At 40.5% G+C, this 17,727-nt stretch overlaps 1 long non-coding RNA gene across 1 annotated transcript in view; it reads left to right on the top strand.

The window, feature by feature from the left end:
* The first annotated feature begins 15,452 nt into the window (after window positions 1–15,452).
* Window positions 15,453–17,727, top strand: part of LOC144616103 (uncharacterized) — a 39,827-nt gene continuing 37,552 nt past the window's right edge. The window contains exon 1 of the long non-coding RNA XR_014137643.1: window positions 15,453–15,756. This is a non-coding gene — a long non-coding RNA (uncharacterized LOC144616103). The remainder of the gene's footprint in view (window positions 15,757–17,727) is intronic.

The following is a 17,727-nucleotide window of genomic DNA, read 5'->3' as shown; positions in this document are numbered from 1 at the left end:
TACGTATATACAGTGGAATACTGCTCAGCGATGAAAAATAACGAAATCTTGTCATTTGCAACAACGTGGATGGAACTAGAGTGTATTCTGCTAAGCAAAATAAGTCAGAGGAAGACAGATATCATATGATTTCACTCCTATATGGAATTTGAGAAACAGAACAGATGAACATAGGGGAAGGGAAGGAGAAGTAAGATAAACACAGAGAGGAAGGCAAACCATAAGAGACTTAAATACAGAGAACAAACTGAGGGTTGATGGGGGTGGGAGGTGGGTTAAATGGGTGATGGGCATTAAGGAGGGCACTTGTTGGGATGAGTACTGGGTGTCATATGTAAGAGATAAATCACTGAGTTCTACTCCTGAAGCCAATACCATACTGTATGTTAACTAACTTGCACATAAAATAAAATAAAATAAAATAAAATAAAATAAAATAAAATAAAAGACAGGGATCTTCCCACCGCAAAAACAGCAAAATCCCCCCTCCACTGTCAGACTAATTCGCCAACTCATTCACCATTTCCTGCCAGTTCACCACTTGCCATGGTTTTTAACAGCCTGACTTTGGTCCTGCCCACGAGCGGCAGGAAGTGAGGCGGGGCGGGCAGGCTGCCTAAGAACAGGTGGTTTCTTTTGAAGTAGAACCAGCAGACAAGACCGGGGAAAATTTTAATAAGTACATAAAAATAACTTTGGAGATGTAATTGGAGCCAAAGAAGACTTTCAGAAGTTCAAATTCTGATTTACAAATTTAAATGTATTTAAATATATTTTTATTTTGGAGAGAGAGCCAGAGAGGGGCAGAGAGAGAGGGAGACAGAGAATCCCAAGCAGGCTCCCTGCTTTCCATCCAATCTCTGCGCAAAGTGTGAGAGAGAGGGAGACAGAGATTGGATGCGGGCCTGGATCGGAAGACCCTGAGGTCATGACCTAGAGTGAAATCAAGAGTCGGACACTCAACCAACTGAACCACCCGGGTGCCCCTGATTTATAAACTTAGAAATTCAGCAGACATGGGGCATCCAGGTGGCTCAGTTAAGCATCCAACTCCTGATTCGGCTCAGGTCATGATCTCAGGTCTGGGGGTTCGAGCCCCACATGTGGCTCTGAGCTGACAGTGCGGAGCTTGCTTAGGATTTTCTCTCTCTCCCTCTCTCTTTGTCCCTTCCCTACTCATACTCTGTCTGTTTCTCTCTCTCTCTCTCAAAATAAATAAATAAACATGAAAAAATATATAAACAGCAGACATGAGAAGTATAGTGGTCAATGCTGAGAGCTGAACTGGGATTTGGGGAGAAGAAAGGGAAAAAGTAGCTGAGTACATTGAACAAAATACAAAGAAACAGAAAATATGAACGAAGAGATAAGAATGAACCTGGCCTAGAGATTTATTATGTGAATAATAGAGTTTCCGAGGGAGAAAAAGCCCTGGATGGAGAAAAAGTAATGCTTGTATAAGCATATAAGAAAACTTCCCTAAGCCAAAGAGAGGCTATTTTCTGTTACAAGGTGCTCGCCAATTCCCAGGCAAAATGAGAACAGACATATATCTGGCCATACATCATTGAAATTTCTGAACCCTGAGAATGGAGAAAACACATTTCAGACAGACAAAACGGTACTTGCATAAAAAGAGAATCTAGGCTAGCACCAAATGTCTCATTTGCAGGCTTGGGGTAGAAAAGGGCTGTGATCTGGGAACTGTGCACAGAGGCATACATTCAGATGTGAGGGCAAAAGAGGGGTATTTTGGGTTGTTCAAGAATTCAGAAATATATCACCCTCATTCCATTACCAAGGAAACTACACGACACTCCAATAAAAGGAAAAATTAATTCAATTCCAAGACTTCACAACAGGGGGGAAAAAGTAAAAATACCAAAAAATTGTGACAAGCATATATTTACCTACAAAATGTATAATTTAAATTGATAAGGCATAATGCAAATGAGTCCATCAATATATATTGTTGTGCCCTCTCTCTCTCTTCCTTCCTTCTTTTTTCTTCAAGCATGTATTTATATCAATATGAACTGATAGACTCTTACTTTACCCTTTTTGTTATAATCCAACACTACTTTAAAAAATCTTCTTGCTCAAATTGTTCTTATGTGTGTACAGGAAGGAAGGAGGGAGGGAGGAAGGGAGAAAGGAAGGAAGGGAGAACCAAGAAAGAATCCAAGTACCTTACAGTAACACAGTATTTGCCTATATTGCCTCATTTGGGGGCATTGGTGGGGGGGTCAACAATTGAAAATAAATCTTGAGGGGCACCTGGGTGGCTTAGTCAGTTAAGCCTCCAATTTAGGCTCAGGTCATGATCTCACGGTCTGTGAGTTCCAGCCCCACATCGGGCTCTGTGCCGACAGCTCACAGAATCCTGCTTCGGATTCTGTCTCCCTCTTGCTCTGACCCTCCCCCACTCACGCTCTGTCTCTCACTCCTTCACAAATAAATAAACATTAAAAAATAAATTAATTAAAAAAAGAAAAGAAATCCTGAACGCTTTTCAGCAATTTGCTTACTTTAGCAGCATGGACAAAGTAATTCTGAAACTACTGTAGCTGAATGGGAACTGAGGAAATGACTACACCTGCTGATATTGTTGGAAGCCTAGTTCTCACGGTGGAGGAAGGACACACAAATCTGACTCCTGCTGCCAAATCTGAGACGATTCAAGCGTCAAAATAATTAAGTACAGTACTGAATTACAAGCCATTGAAAACCTAGGGATTAACCAGTCTGTGCCCATAGATTAGGTAGATAGATAGATAGATAGATAGATAGATAGATTAGATAGATAGAATTAGGGCTGTCCTTCCAGGTGAATGTCAAGTGCTCACTGGTAAATGTGTAGGGCGTGATAGAGCTGGAAAAATCGCTACTTTGCGAACAGCATGAGGAATGACTGGATCAGGCAAGAATCACCAGTGGATGATAAATCTAGGGGGGAGTTTCGATCGGCAGCAGGAGGGCCGCATGACAAAAAGGTATATCACTCCAGACTGCTTATTAGTTGCAAGGGAGAGAAAGGAAAACCATAATGATAGAGTGGAGAATCAGTCAACAGCCTGCGTAGGTGATCAAAATTCACATCAGCAGTGGAGGGCAGGTAGATGTTGTGTGAGGGCACACGAGGTAAACTGAGGAAGACACAGCTCACTTGTCGAGAATGAGATGAGGGCGCGTGACCTGAGTCAATCATGACTGAATAATCAGAAAAGCACAGAACAACATGATAACAATAGAAACAACGTCATATATTTTTAAATGTCAGGGGAAACTGTACTCTTATAAAACGTGAATCTCTTCCAAAGAAGACACCCAGATGGCCAACAGACACATGAAAAGATGCTGAACATCACTCATCGTCAAGGAAATACAAATCAAAACCACAGTGAGGTGTCACCTCACACTTGTCAGAATGGTTAAAACCAAAAACACAAGAAACAAGTGTTGGCTAGGATGTGGAGCAAAGGGAACCTTCGTGCCCTGTTGGTGGGAATGCAAACCAGTGCAGCCACTGTGGAAAACAGTATGGAGGATTCCTCAAAAAATTAAAAATAGAATTACAATATAATCCCATAATCCATTATTGGGTGTTTACCCAAAGAAAATGAAAACACGAATCCCAAAAGACATATGCACCCCTATGTTTACTGCAGAATTATTTGCAATAACCAAGGCATGGAAGCAACCCAAGTGCCCATCTGTAAGTAAATGGATAAGGAAGAGTCTGTGTGTGTATATATATATTTATTATATATATATATATATATACACACACACACACACACACACACACACACACACACATATACACACACACACACATATACATATACACACACATATATATATATAGACATACATACATATAGGAATATTACTCAGCCATGAAAAAGAATGACATCTTGCCATTTGCAACAACAGGGATGGACCTAGAAGGTATATAGTTGAGTGAAATAAGTCAGACAGAGAAAGACAAATATCATAAAATTTCACGCATGTGTGGAATTTAAGAAGTAAAACAAATGAACAAAGGTAAAACAACATAAACCAAAAAACCCCAGACTCAAATACAAAGAACAAACTGGTCGTTACCAGAGGGGAGGTGGGTGGGGGGATGGATAAAATAGGTGAAGGGAATTAAGAGCACATTTATCATGATGAGCACTGAGTAATGTATACAATTGTTGAAATTGATATAACCCTGAACGTTAATTACCCTTCAATTTAAAAAAATGTGAATGCCATAAAATACCAAGAAAGGCTGTAGAGATTTCCAGACCAAAGGAGGCTAAAGAGGCACACCCAAAAGTGACACTTAGCCTCAGACATGGCCTTTCCCTGGAGGGTGGGACTGCCATAAAAAGCATTATTAGGTCAACGGACAAAAATATTAACTCTACATTAAATTAAATTATTATAACAAAATGTCTGAAATTATAATTATACTATGGAAATTGTGAGAGAATATCACTCTTCTTAGGAAGTACACACATAGTGTTTAAGGATAAGAGTAGCTATTCCGGGGGGGGGGGGGGGGGCACTGGGTGGCTCAGTCAGTTAAGCGTCTGACTTTGGCTCAGGTTGTGATCTCATGGTTCATGAGTTTGAGCCCCACATCAGGCTCTGTGCTGACAGCCCGGAGCCTGGAGCCTGCTTTGGATTCTGTGTCTCCCTCTCTCTCTGCCCCTCCCACACTTGCACTCTGTCTCTCTCTGACTCTCAAAAATAAATAAATGTAAAAATAATTTTTTAAGAGTAGATATAAGGGTATATATGTAACTTACCCTGAAAAGATAGGATAACATCTGTGTGTGTGTGTGTGTGTGTGTGTGTGTGTGTGTGTGTGTGTGCATAGAAAGTAAATAGAGGTTAGAGGAAATTGGAGTAAAATGTTAATAGGTAAGTCTGACAAAGAGCATTGTAGATGTTCTTGTACTAGTTTTGTTTTTCTAATCGTATAATTGTTTTCAAACAAAGTCAGCGTAAAGAATCCACAACGACAAATTCTAATTTTATGAACAAGATATAAGGGTCAGGAATGGGAGAATGAATACATAAGAAAGCAAAAGTATTCCTAATGTCCCAGTTAGGTTGGTAGGGAAGACAAGAATGATGTTAAATCTTTAGAGGGTCAAGGGGACTCTGTGATTCCAGCACACTGATGGAGATTTCCAACTTTAAGGAGGAGGCAAAACATAAGAGCTATATAGTAAAAGTGTATCGCTTGAGACAAAGCGGGGTGGGGAAAAGAACTTAAAAAATGAATGTCTTGATTAACCCAGAAGAAATGTGAAAAGAGGAAAAGCATGAACAACAATATATTTAATAAATGGTTAAATATAAAGTAAGAAGGAAGGTAGGAAATCATACTATCAGAATGGATGTGAAGGGGTTGAAATCCAGTGTCAGATGATAGGACTCTCAGACTGGGTTAAGAAATAATATCAAGCCGGGGCGCCTGGGTGGCGCAGTCGGTTGAGCGTCCGACTTCAGCCAGGTCACGATCTCGCGGTCCGTGAGTTCGAGCCCCGCGTCAGGCTCTGGGCTGATGGCTCGGAGCCTGGAGCCTGTTTCCGATTCTGTGTCTCCCTCTCTCTCTGCCCCTCCCCCGTTCATGCTCTGTCTCTCTCTGTCCCAAAAATAAATAAAAAACGTTGAAAAAAAAAATTTTTTTATAAAAAAATAAAAAAAAAAGAAATAATATCAAGCCATATGCTCTTTACAAAACACATATTTTAAATTCTTCCTGGAAAATTTGAAAATTAAGGGACAGGTAAATATAAATCAGGCATATGCAAACCAAATAGTATCCAGAGAAAGGAAATTCAAAAGCAATCATTTTGATATTGGCTGTAGGAGAGCCACACGGGTTTGCAAATGAGGGATCATTTTAACCCTCTCCATCTTCTGTCTACACTTTGGAAGGATAGCATTGTTTCCTTAGCAACCCACTTGAAAGGGAGAGCTTGCTCCCCCATGAATAACATTAATGGTGGCTGTCACAGGCCATAATTTGGAAGCTCTCTCTTTAAATGTTGAACTTAACCTAATGATGTCCTATTCCTGAAGACATTCGGATTTTTTTTTTTTAACAGAAAGAAATACAAATGCCTGATTTAGGAGGAGTTTGTACTAGTGAACTCATATCTTCATTCACGCTGAAGAACGGATAAGATGGCGTCAAATGATGTTGAATCCACTAACATTACGGATGCTAAAAACTTCCAGGTATTCTTTGTTAAGTCGCTACAAAGTGAGTAGTGGACCCCCTACCGGACAGTCCCAGGAAAGGCTTTGTGGACGAACTTCTTTCTCCACGCCTGAGTTTCTCCTGCCACCTACAGTCCAGTCTGGGCACAGCACTTTGCCCTTCGTGCTATTTTTCACAGTTGCCACAAGATCCCTTAAACATTGTATTTGCTGACTCTTGCACAATGGGTATGGTCTGTATCCAGGCCAGGACCTGCAGACATACATCTACATGTCAGGGAGAAAAATGATACAATTAATTCGTACCAAGAACAGCTTCCCTTGCGAGGCCCTGAGATGATCTCTGAGTCACACATCCCAGCATTAACATTCTCACCCAGGAAATTCCACTTCGTCAACGCTCACCCCTGCTTCTCCCCTCCTGGATTAGCCGGAGGTTGAGATGAGGCCCCACCCAGCCCACACTGTCACTCCAGTGGAAATAAGAATGATAATATTCACAAGAAACACCAGCATTTCTTTCACGCTTCCTGTGTGCCAAGGCACCTTGCCTGTGTATGGCCCCATTTATTCTTCATGATACGATAAGAGAGTCATTCTTATGCCCCCCCCTTTTTTTATGGACGGGGAAACAAATCAAGGCTCAGAAAAATCAAGTTGCTTGTCCAAAAAACTAATAGAACTAACAAGTGGTAAGCCCCAGGTTTAAACCCAAATCTGTGGTTCGAAGTCAACAATTCTCAGGGTTCCTGGGTGGCTCAGTCGGTTAAGCGTCCGACTCTTGATTTTGACTCAGGTTATGATCTCAGGGTCTTGAATTCGAGTCCCACGTTGAGCTCTGTGCTGGCAGCATGGAGCCTGCTTGGGATTCTCTCTCTCTCCTCTCTCTGCCCCTCCCCACCTCCCTCTCTCTCTGTCAAAATAAATAAATAAACTTTAAAAACAACTCTTTACACTATGACATGCTTGATCTGCTCAAGTATATGGGAAGATCACCTCCACAGGTATCTTTTGGGAGTGTCCCATTCCCAAAAACTCTAGAGCAACTGAGCACATGAAATTGCTAAGTTCTTGAAAAGTCAAATGAGTAAAATGGCCATATTAGGTGAGGACGCTAGCTTCAATGAGCTGTTCACCTGGTAAAAGAGATTGCCGCACGTCCCTTCCTTCCTCCTTTCCTTCCTTCCTTCCTTCCTTCCTTCCTTCCTTCCTCCCCCCATTCATTCATGTTAACAAGTCCCTGGAGTTGTGTGGGCCACATAAACAAACCAAACTACGATACAATGTAGTAGTTTCACCAACAGGGGTGCTCGGGGCACACGGGGCACAGTATGATGCACCCATCATCTGCCCACATTCATCTCGAGTCAATTACTGCTTTTCCTTCTTCACATACCTTCTTCATGAAAACTGAGACTTCCTCAAACTACAAACAATGTGTCCAAGGATGAGGCAAACCTTTCTTTCCATCGCTATTGGTTTTCAGTTTACATTTTTCTTAACTTTTTCCACGTAAATTCTCTAACTTGAAATGTGTTCATTTGATCGCATCACACATCATCAAGGGATTTTTCAGGGCAGTTTTTCCTTTGCTTGGCTTTACCCTATCTTCTCCCTCCCCTGTGCTCCTCAGGACGGTCCCCATTTGTCAGGGTAACACATATTACAAATATTACATTTCTGCTCCGTGTTTATATGTTCATGTGTGGACATATAAATACCTATGCATTGGGGGGAAGAAAAGCCAAGAAAAAAAAGCTTTTTTCTGTGCATACCTATAACATTTTCAAAGCTATTGTTTGGTTGTTACCTTTCACCCGTTCGGTATCCGTACACTCTTTTAGCTGGAAGGTTCCAGAACCCACCTGATTCAACTCCTGCCTGATGAGTGACTCTACCTCAGATTATTCTCCCCTTAAAGATCTTCCAGACCAAAGGCTCAGTTGTGACCCTGGGCAGGTGAAAAAATATTTCTGTTTTGTCTTCTGGGGGCAGGTACAATGTTCTCTTACATGTAAGTAACACCTTTCCCCACTTGATTTAAAACCATTTTACAGAGTACGTATTTGTTGGACACTCTGTTTCTCAAATCCTTAAAAGTTATGTGAGAAAACAAAACCTGCCCTAAAGGAGTAAATACTGATGATACCAGGGGGAATTTAAGGAATGGTAAGAAAACAGGCTCTAAAGTCTCACCAAGTGCTCTCAAGCCCCAGCCCAGCAGCCACAGGCTGTGTGGCATTGGGCAAGCCAGTTCCCCTCTCTGCGCCTCTGTGCAAACATTACAAACTTTTTGTTTTAATTATTGAGATGATACATGCAAAGCATTTAGCAAAAGCCAAGACTTTGGCATTAGTGATAGATTTTTTAAATTAATTAATTAATTAATTTGTTTTTTAATTGGGTGGGGGTTGGTAGAATTGTACTTTAATGTGTCTCTGTTCACTAGCAGAACAGGAATTTTCCAATGGCACTTATATTTTCCTGAATGAAATGATTTATTTGTTTATTAAAGTTATAATTCTGTAAGCCACATAAGATTCCAAGATTAAAAAGTCCTAAGGATATACCACACATTGATAAACTATAGGTTTATTTAATTTATTTTTTCTAATTTTATTTTTTATTTTTTAAAACTTACATCCAAATTAGTTAGCATATAGTGCAACAATGATTTCAGGAGTAGATTCCTTAGTGCCCCTTACCCATTTAGCCCATCCCCCCTCCTACAACCTCTCCAGTAACCCTCTGTTCTCCATATTTATGAGTCTCTTCTGTTTTGTCCCCCTGCCTATTTTTATATTATTTTTGTTTCCTTTCTCTTATGATCATCTGTTTTGTCTCTTAAAGTCCTCATATGAATGAACTCATATGATTTTTGCCTTTCTCTGACTAATTTCACTTAGCATAATACCCTCTAGTTCCATCCACATAGTTGCAAATGGCAAGATTTCATTCTTTTTGATTGCCAAGTAATACTCCATTGTATATATACACCACATCTTCTTTATCCACTCATCAGTCAATGGACATTTGGGCTCTTTCCATTCTTTGGCTATTGCTGATAGTGCTGCTATAAACATGGGGGTATATGTGTCCCTTCAAAACAGCATACCTGCATCCTTTGGATAAATACCTAGTAGTGCAATTGCTGGGTCATAGGGTAGTTCTATTTTTAGTTTTTTGAGGAACCTCCATACTGTTTTCCAGAGTGGCTGCACCAGCTTGCATTCCCACCAACAATGCAAAAGAGATCCTCTTTCTCCGCATCCTCACCAACATCTGTTGTTGCCTGAGTTGTTCATGTTAGCCATTCTGACAGGGGTAAGGTGATATCTCATGGTGGTTTTGATTTGTATTTCCCTAATGATGAGTGATGTTAAGCATTTTTTCATGTGTCAGTTGGCCATCTGGATGTCTTCTTTGGAGAAGTGTCTATTCATGTCTTTTGCCCATTTCTTCACTGGATTATTGGTTTTTTGGGTGTTGAGTTTGATGAGTTCTTTATAGATTTTGGATACTAACCCTTTATCTGATATGTCATTTGCAAATATCTCCTCCCATTCTGTCGGTTGCCTTTTAGTTTTGCTGATTATTTCCTTCGCTGTGCAGAAGCTTTTTATTTTGATGAGGTCCCAGTAGTTCATTTTTGCTTTTCTTTCCCTTGCCTCCAGAGACGTGTTGAGTAAGAAGTTGCTGTGGCCAAGATCAAAGTGGTTTTTGCCTGCTTTCTCCTTGAGGATTTTGATGGCTTCCTGTCTTACATTGAGGTCTTTCATCCATTTTGAGTTTATTTTTGTGTATGGGGTAAGCAAGTGGTCCAGGTTCATTCTTCGGCATGTTGCTGTCCAGTTTTCCCAGCACCACTTGCTGAAGAGACTGTCTTTATTCCATTGGATATTCTTTCCTGTTTGGTCAAAGATTAGTTGGCCATAGGTTTGTGGGTCCATTTCTGGGTTCTCTGTTCTGTTCCATTGATCTGAGTGCCTGTTCTTGTGCCAGTACCATACTGTCTTGATGATTCTTTGTAGTATAGCTTGAAGTCTGGGATTGTGATGCCTCCTGCTTTGGTTTTCTTTTTCAAGATTGCTTTGGCTATTTGGGGTCTTTTCAGGTTCCATACGAATTTTAGGATTATTTGTTCTAGCTCTGTGAAGAATGCTGGTGTTATTTTGATAGGGATCGCGTTGAATATGTAGATTGCTTTGGGTAGTACCGACATTTTAACAATATTTGTTCTTCCTATGCAGGAGCATGGAATCATTTTCCATTTTTTTGTGTCTTCTTCAATTACTTTCATAAGCTTTCTATAGTTTTCAGTGTATAGATTTTTCACCTCTTTGGTTAGATTTATTCCTAGGTATTTTAAGTTTTTTTTGTGCAACTGTGAATGGGATTGATTCCCTGATTTCTCTTTGTCATTTCATTGTTGGTGTATAGGAATGCAACCGATTTGTGTGCGTTGATTTTATACCCTGAAAATTTGCTGAATTCATGAATCAATTCTAGCAGTTTTTTGGTGGAATCATTTGGGTTTTCCTTATAGAGTATCATGTCATCTTCGAAGAGTGAAAGTTTGACCTCCTCCTGGCCAATTTGGATGCCTTTTATTTCTTTGTGTTGTCTGATTGCAGAGGCTAAGACTTCCAATACTGTTGAATAACAGTGGCGAGAGTGGACATCCCTGTCTCGTTCCTGACCTTAGGGGGAAAGCTCTCAGTTTTTCCCCGTTGAAGATGATATTAGTGCGGGGTCGTTCATATATGGCTTTTATGATCTCGAGGTATGCTCCTTCTATCCCTACTTTCTTGAGGGTTTTTATCAAGAAAGGATGCTGTATTTTGTCAAATGCTTTCTCTGCTTCTGTTGAGAGGATCATGTGGTTCTTGTCCTTTATTTTATGATGAATCACATTAATTATTTTGCAGATATTGAACCAGCCCTGCATCCCAGGTATAAATCCTGCTTGGCGTGGTGAATAATTTTTTTAATGTATTGTTGGATCTGGTTGGCTAATATCTTGTTGAGGATTTTTGCATCCATGTTCATCAGGGAAATTGGTCTATAGTTCTCCTTTTTAGTGGGGTCTTTGTCTGGTTTTGGAATCAAGGTAATGCTGGCTTCATAGAAAGAGTTTAGAAGTTTTCCTTCTATTTCTATTTTTTGGAACAGCTTCAAGAGAATAGGTGTTAACTCTTCCTTAAATGTTTGGTAGAATTCCCCTGGAAAGCCATCTGGCCCTGGACTTTTGTTTTTTGGGAGATTTTTGATTCCTAATTTGATTTCTTTACTGGTTATGGGTCTCTTCAAATATTCTATTTCTTCCTGTTTCAGTTTTGGTAGTTTATATGATTCTAGGAATTTGTCTATTTCTTCCAGATTGTCTATTTTATTGGTGTATAATTGCTGGTAATATTCTCTTATTATTGTTTGTATTTCTGCTATGTTGGTTCTTTCATTCTTGATTTTACTTATTTGGGTCCTTTCCTTTTTCTTTTTGATCAAACTGGCTAGGGGTTTATCAATTTTGTTAATTCTTTCAAAGAACCAGCTTCTGATTTCATTAATCTGTTCTACTGTTTGTTTTTTTTCGTTTCGAAAGCATTAATTTCTGCTCTAATCCTTATCATTTCCTGTCTTCTGCTGGTTTGGGGTTTTATTTACTGTTCTTTTTCTGGCTCCTTAAGGCGTAAGGTTAGGTTGTGTATCTGAGATCTTTCTTCCTTCTTTAGAAAGGCCTGGGTTGCTATATACTTTCCTGTTATGACCGCCTTTGCTGCGTCCCAGAGGTTTTGGGTTGTGGTGTTATCATTTTCATTGACTTTCATATACTTTTTATTTTCCTCTTTAATTGCTTGGTTAGCCCATTCATTCTTTAGTAGGATGTGCTTCAGTCTCCAAGTATTTTTTACCTTTCCAAATTTTTTCTTTTGGTTGATTTCGAGTTTCATAGCATTGTGGTCTGAAAATATGCACGGTATGATCTCAATCTTTTTGAACTTGCTGAGGGCTGATTTGTGTCCCAGTATATGGTCTATTCTGGAGAACGTTCCATGTGCACTGGAGAAGAATGTATATTCTGCTGCTTTAGGATGAAATGTTCTGAATATATCTGTGAAGTCATCTGGTCCAGTGTGTCATTCAAAGCCATTGTTTCTTTGCTGATTTTTTGATTAGATGATCTGTCCATTGCTGTGAATGGGGTGTTGAAGTCTCCTACTTTTATGGTATTACGATTGATGAGTTTCTTCATGTTTGTGATTAATTGATTTATATGTTTGGGTGCTTCCACATTTGGCGCATAAATATTTACAATTGTTAGGTCTTCTTGGTGGATAGACCCTTGATTATGATATAATGCCCTTCTGCATCTCTTGATACAGTCTTTATTTTAAAGTCTAGATTGTCTGATGTAAGTATGGCTACTCCAGCTTTCCTCTGTTGACCATTAGCATGATAGATGGTTCTCCATCCCCTTATTTTCAATCTGAAGGTGTCTTTAGGTCTAAAGTGGGTCTCTTGTAAACAGCATATAGATGCATCTTGTTTTCTTATCCATTCTCTTACCCCATGTCTTTTGATTGTAGCATTGAGTCCATTGACATTTAGAGTGAGTACTGAAAGATATGAATTTATTGCCATTATGATGCTTGTAGAGTTGGAGTTCTGGTGGTGTTCTCTGGTCCTTTCTAATCTTTGTTTGTTTTTGGTATTTATATATGTATATTCATCTTTTCTCCCCTCAGAGAGTCCCCCTTAAAATTTCTTGCAGGGCTGGTTTAGTAGTCACAACCTCCTTTAATTTTTGTTTTTCTGGGGAACTTTTTACCTCTCCTATTTTGAATGACAGGCTTGCTGGATAAAGAATTCTTGGCTGCATATTTTTCTGACTCAGCACATTGAATATATCCTGCCACCCCTTTCTGGCCTGCCCAGTTTCTGTGGATAGGTCTGCTGCAAACCTGATCTGCCTTCCCTTGTAGGTTAAGGACTTTTTTTCCCTTGCTGCTTTCATGATTCTCTCCTTGCCTGAGTATTTTGTGAATTTGACTATGATATATATGCCTTGTTGATGGTCGGTTTTGTTGAATCTAATGGGGGTCCTCTGTGTTTCCTGGATTTTGATGTCTGTGTCTTTCCCCAGGTTAGGAAAGTTTTCTGCTATGATTTGCTCATATAACCCTTCTACCCCTATTTCTCTCTCTTCCTCTTCTGGGACCTCTATGATTCTGATGTTGTTCCTTTTTAGAGTCACTGATTTCTCTTAGTCTTAAATCGTGCTTTTTTGCCTTAATCTCCCTCTTTTTTTCTGCTTCATTATTGTCTATAAGTTTGTCCTCTATATCACTGATTCTCTGTTCTGCCTCATCTATCCTTGATGCTGCAGCATATATCTGTGATTGCAGCTCAGTTATAGCATTTTTTATTTCATTATGGCTATTTTTTTTACTTCTTTTGTCTCTGCAGAAAGGGATTCTAATCTATTTTTGACTCCCGCTAGTATTCTTATTGTCGGGATTTTAAATTCTGGTTCAGACATCTTGCTTGTATCTGTGTTGGTTAAATCCCTGGCTGTCATTTCTTCATGCTCTTTCTTTTGGGGTGAATTGCTTTGTTTTGTCATTTTGAAGAAAGAAAGGAATTAATGAGGTAGAAAAATTGAAATTAATTTTTTAACGTTTATTTATTATTGAGAGACAGAAAGACACAGAGTGTGAGCAGGGCAGGGGGCAGAGAGAGGAGGAGACACAGAATTGGAAGCAGGCTCCAGGCTCTGAGCTGTCAGCACAGAGCCCGACATGGGGCTCAAACTCACAAACTGTGAGATCATGACCTGAGCTGAAGCTTGTCGCCTAACCAACTGAGTCACCCAGGTGCCCCAAAAAATTGAAATAAAAAAAATTGAAATGAAAAAATATTAAAATTAAGAATTAAAAACACACCCACACACAAAAACTCAATAGATGATGCTAGAATCTAGGTATGTTTTGGTCTGGGTGTTGAAAGTGGTTTGACAGATTAGAGGGAAAAAAAGTGGGGGGGGGGGAGAAAAAAAAAGATATTGTTTGAGAATTTGAAAAAATGAATACACTGAAGTAGACTAAAATGAGATGATGGGTAAAATAGAATTTGAAAAAATATACACAAAAGTAAAGAATATAGTAGAGAAAAATTAAAGACAAATATTTTTAATGAAAAGTAAAAACAAATATGATTTTTTTCTTTTTCTGTATTTAAGGAAAAAGAAAAGAAACGAAAAAGAGAAAAAAAAGAAATCATTTGAAAATTTGAAAAAGTGAATACACTGTAGTAGACTAAAATAAAATGATGGAAGTAAAATAGAATTTGAAAAAATTTACATAAAAGCAAAAAATATAGTAAACATTAAATAAAAATATTTTAAATAGAAATTGAAATAAAAATGAAGTTTTTCTCTTTCTGCATTCAAGAAAAAGAAAAAGAAAGAGAAAGAAAAAAGGAAATTGTTTGAAAAATTGAAAAGGTGAATACACTGAAGTAGACTAAAATAAAATGATGGAAGTAAAATAGAATTTGAAAACATTTACACAAAAGTAAAAAATATAGTGATAAAAATTAAAGAAAACTATTTTTAATAAAAATGAATTTTTTCTCTTTCTGTATTTAAGAAAAAGAAAAGTGTAAAAGAGAAAAAGAAAAGTGTAAAAGAGAAAAAGAAAAAAAGAAAGAAAGTTGAATAGATGGACCTGCTAACAGATTGAAGTAGGACTGAAATTGCTTGCTTTTCCCCTAGAAGCAGGTGGTGAGACTTGTGTTCTTCAAGAGGGAAGTTGGCCCAGTTGGGCGGGGCTCAGTGTAATGGCTCCGGTCTCCACTAGATGGCGCTGCTAGCCTAACTGGGGTGGAGTGTTTCCATGCTCGTAGGTGCGTATGCGCGTATGCGCATGCGCGGGAGCGGTGGAAAATGGCACCACCCAGCTATGCAGTCTGTTCTCCAGGGTCAGCATTCGCGCACCCATCCTCTGTCTTCAGCTTTCGTCCACTCCCCGCTTTTCCACTCTCCGTGACCAGGCCCCAGGCAGTACCTCTCTCCCGAGTTTTGCCTCAGATGCGGCTGTTTTCCCCGGCCCCTTACTTCCGAAGGACTGCGGCTTTGACCCGTTCCGCCCCTCTGCGGGAGGGTCTCACCGAGCAATGGCCGAATATCAGCTGCACCCAGGAACGCTTGTTGGACCCTGCTGCTGCCAGTGCCCGGAGACTGGCCAGGTGCCAGCCCGCCCCAGAAAACGTTCGCGAGACAGTGTTGCTGCAGCGTTTCAGGGATGATGGAAAATCACAACACACACCTGGCACCAGGCTTCACCCTTAAAGACCTTGTTCCAGCACCAGCGAATGTGGCCGCCTTCCGGGGTCTGCTGGGACCCGGTGGCTTCAACGGTCTCTACCAAGTGTCCTTCCAGCAGTGGAATCGCTTTTCCCCGTGTGGCCCGAGAACCTCCTGGACCCCACTCTGTTCCTGGGGATTCGCCCTTCCCACCAGAGCACCGCCAGGTATCAAGCTGCAGAGTTGCAGCCTTTGCCCTCCCCTTGTTTACAGTCTTAATGGAATTTAAACCCTCTCCTTTCTCCTTTCTCCCTTTTTAGTTTAGTCTCTGCGGCTGTTTCCAATTTTCTATGTTTTCTCCAGCTGCTTTTGGGAAGGGGTGCTTTTCCCGTATTCCTGCCCCCCACCCAGTCTCTGTCCTCTCTCTCTCTGCTTGCAAAAGCACCTCCCTTCCTGCTCCTTCTCTCTCCCCAAGTTCACCTCTCTGCGCCGCATACCTGCTAAATTTTGTGGTTCAGGTTGTGCAGATTGTTGTGTTAATCCTCCAATCGGTTTTCTAGGTGTGTCTATAGGTTTATTTTTATTTTCATTTTTTTCTAAATATGGAATACTTTATTTTCTTTAATTTTTTAGTTTTTAATTTTTTTTTAATTTAAATCCAAGTCAGTTAACATATGGTGTAATAATAATTTCAGGAATAAAATTTAGTGATGCATCTATTACATATAACACCCAGTGCTCATTCTACAAAGTGCCCTCCTTAATGCCCATCACCCCTTTAGCCCTTCTCCCCCACCCAACACCCCTCCAGCAGCCCTCAGTTTGTTCTCTTGTACTTAAGAGTCTCTTATGGTTTGCCTCCCTCTTTGTTTTTATCTTATTTTTCCTTCCCTTCCCTATATTCATCTGTTGAGTTTCTCAAATTCCACATATGAGTGAAATCACATGATATTTGTCTTTCTCTGATTTCGCTGAGCAGAACACACTCTAGTTCCATGCCTGTTGTTGCAAATGGCAAGATTTCATTCTTTTTGATCGAGTAATACTCCATTGTATATACACACCACATCTTCTTTATCCATTCATCAATGGACATTTGGGCTCTTTCCACACTTGGGCTGTTGTCAATAGTGCTGCTATAAACATGGGGGTGCATGTGCCCCTTTGAATCAGCATGCCTCTATCCTTTGGATAAATACCTAGTAGTGCAATTGCTGGGTCGTAGGGTAGGTCTATTTTTAATTTTTTGAGGAACATCCATACTGTTTTCCGGAGCGGCTGCACCAGTTTGCTTTCCCACCAGAAGTGAAAAAGGGTCCCCCTTTCTCCGTATCCTCGCCAACATCTGTTGTCGCCTGAGTTGTTCATGTTAGCCATTCTGACGGGTGTGAGGTGGTATCTCATTGTGGTTTTGATTTGTATTTCTCTGATGATGAGTGATGTGGAGCAGTTTTTCATGTGTCGGTTGGCCATCTGGATGCCTTCTTTGGAGAAGTGTCTATTCATGTCTTTTGCCCACTTCTTCACTGAATTATTGGTTTTTTGGGTGTGGAGTTTGATAAGTTTTTTATAGATCTTGGATACTAACCCTTTATGCCATTTGCAAATATCTTGTCCCATTCTGTAGTGATAGATTTTAGAAGAATACTGCTGACCCAATTTTCTACCCCAGAAGAGATGATCCCCTTAGTTAGAGAGAAGCAGAATGGAGGCAAACATGAAAATGTTGCACGGTGACCCAGAGAATGAGGTTCTAGGTCCACCTCCCACGTCCCCACCTGACCTGTGGGGCATGGGATAACGAAACCTCCAGAGGAGCTAACAGCAGAAGTTGCCTGTATCTTTCCTCCTGGATGGATCCTGGGAAACAGCAGGACCCCGGGATTCCTTCCCCCAGATGAGGAGAGGCTGCAGCCAGCATGCAGTCACCATGAGGGCAGCTGAGACAGCTCCCCCGGGGTCCCCCTGCCCCATGGTGGCACTGATGGGCATCACAGCGGCCCAGAGAGGCCTTGAGGCAGAGAAAGGCTGAAGTAAGATCAGCTGCGGATCTTTCCATGAGAAACCAGATGGATATGGCTATGTTCCAGGCGCTGGGAAGCACAGAAGTTCAGAGGCCAGTCACAATGAGACTCAGCAGAAGGTGCTAATGTGGGCACCAGCACTGCCACCTTGACTCTGGTCCCAGAGTCAGGGCC

This window comes from Panthera onca, chromosome B1 (assembly GCF_046562875.1).
Source record: "Panthera onca isolate mPanOnc1 chromosome B1, mPanOnc1 haplotype 2, whole genome shotgun sequence".
NCBI lineage: Eukaryota > Metazoa > Chordata > Mammalia > Carnivora > Felidae > Panthera > Panthera onca.
This window is presented reverse-complemented; position numbering and strand designations above follow the sequence as displayed.